Raw genomic sequence first — 6,528 nt, forward strand, 5'->3', positions numbered from 1 at the left:
CCCTCTGTTTCTCGCCCTCTGTTTCAGTCCCTCTGTTTCGCGCTCTCTGTTCCAGCCCCTTTGTTTCAGTCCCTCTGTTTCTCGCCCTCTGTTTCTGCACGTCTGTTTCTCGCCCTCTGTTTCAGCCCCTCTGTTTCTCGCCCTCTGTTTCTGCCCGTCTGTTTCTTGCCCTCTGTTTCAGCCCCTGTGATTCAGCCCCTCTGTTTCAGCCCCTCTGAATCAGCACCTCTGATTCAGCCCCTCTGTTTCAGCCCCTCTGTTTCAGCCCCTCTGTTTCTCCCTCTGTTTCAGCCCCTCTGTTTCTCGCCCTCTGTTTCAGCCCCTCTGTTTCTCGCCCTCTGTTTCAGCCCCTCTGTTTCTCGCCCTCTGTTTCAGCCCCTCTGTTTCAGCCCCTCTGTTTCAGCCCCTCTGTTTCAACCCCTCTGTATCTCGCCCTCTGTTTCTCGCCCTCTGTTTCAGCCCCTCTGTTTCTCGCCCTCTGTTTCAGCCCCTCTGTTTCAGCCCCTCTGATTCAGCCCGTCTGATTCAGCCCCTCTGTTTCTCGCCCTCTGTTTCAGCCCCTCTGTTTCTCGCCCTCTGTTTAAGCCCCTCTGTTTCTCGCCCTCTGTTTCAGCCCCTCTGTTTCTCGCCCTCTGTTTAAGCCCCTCTGTTTCTCGCCCTCAGTTTAAGCCCCTCTGTTTCTCGCCCTCTGTTTCAGTCCCTCTGTTTCGCGCTCTCTGTTCCAGCCCCTTTGTTTCAGTCCCTCTGTTTCTTGCCCTCTGTTTCTGCACGTCTGTTTCTCGCCCTCTGTTTCAGCCCCTCTGTTTCTCGCCCTCTGTTTCTGCCCCTCTGTTTCTTGCCCTCTGTTTCAGCCCCTGTGATTCAGCCCCTCTGTTTCAGCCCCTCTGAATCAGCCCCTCTGATTCAGCCCCTCTGTTTCAGCCCCTCTGTTTCAGCCCCTCTGTTTCTCCCTCTGTTTCAGCCCCTCTGTTTCTCACCCTCTGTTTCAGCCCCTCTGTTTCAGCCCCTCTGTTTCTCGCCCTCTGTTTCAGCCCCTCTGTTTCTCGCCCTCTGTTTCAGCCCCTCTGTTTCTCGCCCTCTGTTTCAGCCCCTCTGTTTCAGCACCTCTGTTTCAGCCCCTCTGTTTCAACCCCTCTGTATCTCGCCCTCTGTTTCTCGCCCTCTGTTTCAGCCCCTCTGTTTCTCGCCCTCTGTTTCAGCCCCTCTGTTTCAGCCCCTCTGATTCAGCCCGTCTGATTCAGCCCCTCTGTTTCTCGCCCTCTGTTTCAGCCACTCTTTTTCAGCCCCTCTGTTTCTTGCCCTCTGTTTCAGCCCCTCTGTTTCTCGCCCTCTGTTTAAGCCCCTCTGTTTCTCGCCCTTTGTTTCAGCCCCTCTGTTTCTCGCCCTCTGTTTCAGTCCCTCTGTTTCGCGCTCTCTGTTTCAGCCCCTCTGTTTCAGTCCCTCTGTTTCTCGCCCTCTGTTTCTGCCCGTCTGTTTCTCGCCCTCTGTTTCTGCCCATCTGTTTCTCGCCCTCTGTTTCAGCCCCTCTGTTTCTCGCCCTCTGTTTCAGCCCCTCTGATTCTGCCCCTCTGTTTCAGCCCCTCTGAATCAGCCCCTCTGATTTAGCCCCTCTGTTTCAGCCCCACTGTTTCAGCCCCTCTGTTTCAGCCCCTCTGTTTCTCGCCCTCTGTTTCAGCCCCTCTGTTTCTCGCCCTGTGTTTCAGCCCCTCTATTTCTCGCCCTCTGTTTCAGCCGCTCTGTTTCAGCCCCACTGTTTCAGCCCCTCTGTTTCAGCCCCTCTGTTTCTCGCCCTCTGTTTCAGCCCCTCTGTTTCTCGCCCTCTGTTTCAGCCACTCTGTTTCAGCCCCTCTGTTTCAGTCCCTCTGTTTCTCGCCCTCTGTTTCTCGCACTCTGTTTCAACCCCTCTGTTTCTCGCCCTCTGTTTCAGCCCCTCTGTTTCTCGCCCTCTGTTTCAGACCCTCTGTTTCAGCCCCTCTGTTTCTGCCCCTCTGTTTCTCGCCCTCTGTTTCAGCCCCTCTGTTTTTCGCCCTCTGTTTCAGCCCCTCTGTTTCTCGCCCTCTGTTTCAGCCCCTCTGTTTCTCGCCCTCTGTTTCTCGCCCGCTGTTTCAGCCCCTTTGTTTCTCGCCCTCTGTTTCAGCCCCTCTGATTCAGACCCTCTGTTTCAGCCCCTCTGTTTCAGCCCCTCTGTTTCTCGCCCTCTGTTTCAGCCCCTCTGTTTCTCGCCCTCTGTTTCAGCCCCTCTGTTTCAGCCCCTCTGTTTCAGCCCCTCTGTTTCTCGCCCTCTGTTTCAGCCCCTCTGTTTCTCGCCCTCTGTTTCAGACCCTCTGTTTCAGCCCCTCTGTTTCTCGCCCTCTGTTTCTGCCCCTCAGTTTCTCGCCCTCTGTTTCAGTACCTCTGTTTCTCGCCTTCTGTTTCAGCCCCTCTGATTCAGCCCCTCTGTTTCAGCCCTTCTGATTCAGCCCCTCTGATTCAGCCCCTCTGTTTCTCGCCCACTGTTTCAGCACCTCTGTTTCAGCCCTTCTGTTTCAGCCACTCTGTTTCAGCCCCTCTTTTTCTTGCCCTCTGTTTCAGCCCCTCTGTTTCTTGACCTCTGTTTCAGTCCCTCTGTTTCTCGCCATCTGTTTCAGCCCCTCTGTTTCGCGCTCTCAGTTTCAGCCCCTCTGTTTCTGCTCCTCTGTTTCTCGCCCTCTTTTTCTGCCCCTCTGTTTCTCGCCCTCTGTTTCAGCCCCTCTGTTTCTCGCCCTCTGTTTCAGCCCCTCTGATTAAGCCGCTCTGTTTCAGCCCCTCTGAATCAGCCCCTCTGATTCAGCCCCTCTGTTTCAGCCCCTTTGTTTCAGCCCCTCTGTTTCTCGCCCTCTGTTTCAGCCCCTCTGTTTCTCGCCCTCTGTTTCAGCCCCTCTGTTTCTCACCCTCTGTTTCTCGCCCTCTGTTTCAGCCCCTCTGTTTCTCGCCCTCTGTTTCAGCCCCTCTGATTCAGCCCCTCTGTTTCTCGCCCTCTGTTTCAGCCCCTCTGTTTCTCGCCCTCTGTTTCAGCCCCTCTGTTTATCGCCCTCTGTTTCAGCCCCTCTGTTTCAGCCCCTCTGTTTCAGCCCCTCTGTTTCTCGCCCTCTGTTTCAGCCCCTCTGTTTCAGCCCCTCTGTTTCAGCCCCTCCGATTCAGCCCCTCTGTTTCAGCCCCTCTATTTCTCGCCCTCTGTTTCAGCCCCTCTGTTTTATCCCCACTGTTTCAGCCCCTTTGTTTCAGCCCCTCTGTTTCTCGCCCTCTGTTTCAGCCGCTCTGTTTCTCGCCCTCTGTATCAGCGCCTCTGTTGCAGCCCGACTGTTTCAGTCCCTCTGTTTCTCGCCCTCTGTTTCTGGCCCTCTGTTTCAGCCCCTCTGTTTCTCGCTCTCTGTTTCAGCCCCTCTGTTTCAGCCCCTCTGTTTCAGCCCCTCTGTTTCTCGCCCTCTGTTTCAGCCCCTCTGTTTCTTGCCCTCTGTTTCAGCCACTCTGTTTCTCGCCCTCTGTTTCAGCCTCTCTGTTTCTAGCCCTCTGATTCTCGCCCTCTGTTTCAGCCCCTCTGTTTCAGCCCCTCTGTTTCAGCCGCTCTGTTTCTCGCCCTCTGTTTCAGCCCCTCTGTTTCTCGCCCTCTGTTTCAGCCTCTCTGTTTCTCGCCCTCTGTTTCAGCCCCTCTGTTTCAGCCCCTCTATTTATCGCCCTCTGCTTCAGCCGCTTTGTTTCAGCCCCTCTTTTTCAGCCCCTCTCTTTCTCACCCTCTGTTTCTCGCCCTCTGTTTCAGCCCCTCTGTTTCTCGCCCTCTGTTTCAGCCCCTCTGTTTCAGCCCCTCTGATTCAGCCCGTCTGATTCAGCCCCTCTGTTTCTCGCCCTCTGTTCCAGCCACACTGTTTCAGCCCCTTTGTTTCTTGCCCTCTGTTTCAGCCCTTCTGATTCAGCCCCTCTGATTCAGCCCCTCTGTTTCTCGCCCTCTGTTTCAGCCCCTCTGTTTCTGCCCTTCTGTTTCAGCCACTCTGTTTCAGCCCCTCTGTTTCTTGCCCTCTGTTTCAGCCCTTCTGATTCAGCCCCTCTGATTCAGCCCCTCTGTTTCTCGACCTCTGTTTCAGTCCCTCTGTTTCTCGACCTCTGTTTCAGTCCCTCTGTTTCTCGCCATCTGTTTCAGCCCCTCTGTTTCGCGCTCTCTGTTTCAGCCTCTCTGTTTCTGCTCCTCTGTTTCTTGCCCTCTGTTTCTGCCCCTCTGTTTCTCGCCCTCTGTTTCAGCCCCTCTGTTTCTCGCCCTCTTTTTCAGCCCCTCTGATTAAGCCCCTCTGTTTCAGCCCCTCTGATTAAGCCCCTCTGATTCAGCCCCTCTGAATCAGCCCCTCTGATTCAACCCCTCTGTTTCAGCCCCTCTGTTTCAGCCCCTCTGTTTCTCGCCCTCTGTTTCAGCCCCTCTGTTTCTCACCCTCTGTTTCAGCCCCTATGTTTCAGCCCCTCTGTTTCTCGCTCTCTGTTTCAGCCCATCTGTTTCTCGCCCTCTGTTTCAGCACCTCTGATTCAGCCCCTCTGTTTCTCGCCCTCTGTTTCAGCCCCTCTGTTTCTCGCCCTCTGTTTCAGCCCCTCTGTTTCGCGCCCTCTGTTTCAGCCCCTCTGTTTCAGCCCCTCTGTTTCAGCCCCTCTGTTTCTCTCCCTCTGTTTCAGCCCCTCTGTTTCTCGCCCTCTGTTTCAGCCCCTCTATTTCTCGCCCTCTGTTTCAGCCCCTCTGTTTCAGCCCCTCTGATTCAGCCCGTCTGATTCAGCCCCTCTGTTTCTCGCCCTCTGTTTCAGCCACTCTGTTTCAGCCCCTCTATTTCTTGCCCTCTGTTTCAGCCCCTCTGTTTCTCGCCCTCAGTTTAAGCCCCTCTGTTCCTCGCCCTCTGTTTCAGCCCCTCTGTTTCTCGCCCTCTGTTTCAGTCCCTCTGTTTCGCGCTCTCTGTTCCAGCCCCTTTGTTTCAGTCCCTCTGTTTCTCGCCCTCTGTTTCTGCACGTCTGTTTCTCGCCCTCTGTTTCAGCCCCTCTGATTCTCGCCCTCTGTTTCAGCCCCTCTGTTTCTTGCCCTCTGTTTCAGCCCCTGTGATTCAGCCCCTCTGTTTCAGCCCCTCTGAATCAGCCCCTCTGATTCAGCCCCTCTGTTTCAGCCCCTCTGTTTCAGCCCCTCTGTTTCTCCCTCTGTTTCAGCCCCTCTGTTTCTCACCCTCTGTTTCAGCCCCTCTGTTTCAGCCCCTCTGTTTCTCGCCCTCTGTTTCAGCCCCTCTGTTTCTCGCCCTCTGTTTCAGCCCCTCTGTTTCTCGCCCTCTGTTTCAGCCCCTCTGTTTCAGCCCCTCTGTTTCAGCCCCTCTGTTTCAACCCCTCTGTATCTCGCCCTCTGTTTCTCGCCCTCTGTTTCAGCCCCTCTGTTTCTCGCCCTCTGTTTCAGCCCCTCTGTTTCAGCCCCTCTGATTCAGCCCGTCTGATTCAGCCCCTCTGTTTCTCGCCCTCTGTTTCAGCCACTCTGTTTCAGCCCCTCTGTTTCTCGCCCTCTGTTTCAGCCCCTCTGTTTTAGCCCCACTGTTTCAGCCCCTTTGTTTCAGCCCCTCTGTTTCTCGCCCTCTGTATCATCCCCTCTGTTTCAGCCCCTCTGTTTCAATCCCTCTGTTTCTCGCCCTCTGTTTCAGCCCCTCTGTTTCAGCCCCTCTGTTTCTCGCCCTCTGTTTCAGCCCCTCTGTTTCTTGCCCTCTGTTTCAGCCACTCTGTTTCTCGCCCTCTGTTTCAGCCTCTCTGTATCTCGCCCTCTGTTTCAGCCCCTCTGTTTCAGCCCCTCTGTTTCAGCCCTCTGTTTCTCGCCCTCTGTTTCAGGCCCTCTGTTTCTCGCCCTCTGTTTCAGCCCCTCTGTTTCTCACCCTCTGTTTCAGTCCCTCTGTTTCGCGCTCTCTGTTTCAGCCCCTCTGTTTCAGTCCCTCTGTTTCTCTCCCTCTGTTTCAGCCCCTCTGTTTCTCGCCCTCTGTTTCAGCCCCTCTGTTTCTTGCCCTCTGTTTCAGCCACTCTGTTTCTCGCCCTCTGTTTCAGCCTCTCTGTTTCTCGCCCTCTGTTTCAGACCCTCTGTTTCAGCCCCTCTGTTTCAGCCACTCTGTTTCAGCCCTTCTGTTTCTCGCTATCTGTTTCAGCCCCTCTGTTTCTCGCCCTCTGTTTCAGCCTCTCTGTTTCTCGCCCTCTGTTTCAGCCCCTCTGTTTCAGCCCCTCTGTTTCAGCCCCTCTATTTCTCGCCCTCTGCATCAGCCGCTTTGTCTCAGCCCCTCTGTTTCAGCCCCTCTTTTTCAGCCCCTCTGTTTCTCGCCCTCTGTTTCTCGCCCTCTGTTTCAGCCCCTCTGTTTCTCGCCCTCTGTTTCAGCCCCTCTGTTTCAGCCCCTCTGATTCAGCCCATCTGATTCAGCCCCTCTGTTTCTCGCCCTCTGTTCCAGCCACTCTGTTTCAGCCCCTCTGTTTCTTGCCCTCTGTTTCAGCCCTTCTGATTCAGCCCCTCTGATTCAGCCCCTTTGTTTC

This window comes from Chiloscyllium punctatum, unplaced genomic scaffold (assembly GCF_047496795.1).
Source record: "Chiloscyllium punctatum isolate Juve2018m unplaced genomic scaffold, sChiPun1.3 scaffold_63, whole genome shotgun sequence".
Classification (NCBI taxonomy): domain Eukaryota; kingdom Metazoa; phylum Chordata; class Chondrichthyes; order Orectolobiformes; family Hemiscylliidae; genus Chiloscyllium; species Chiloscyllium punctatum.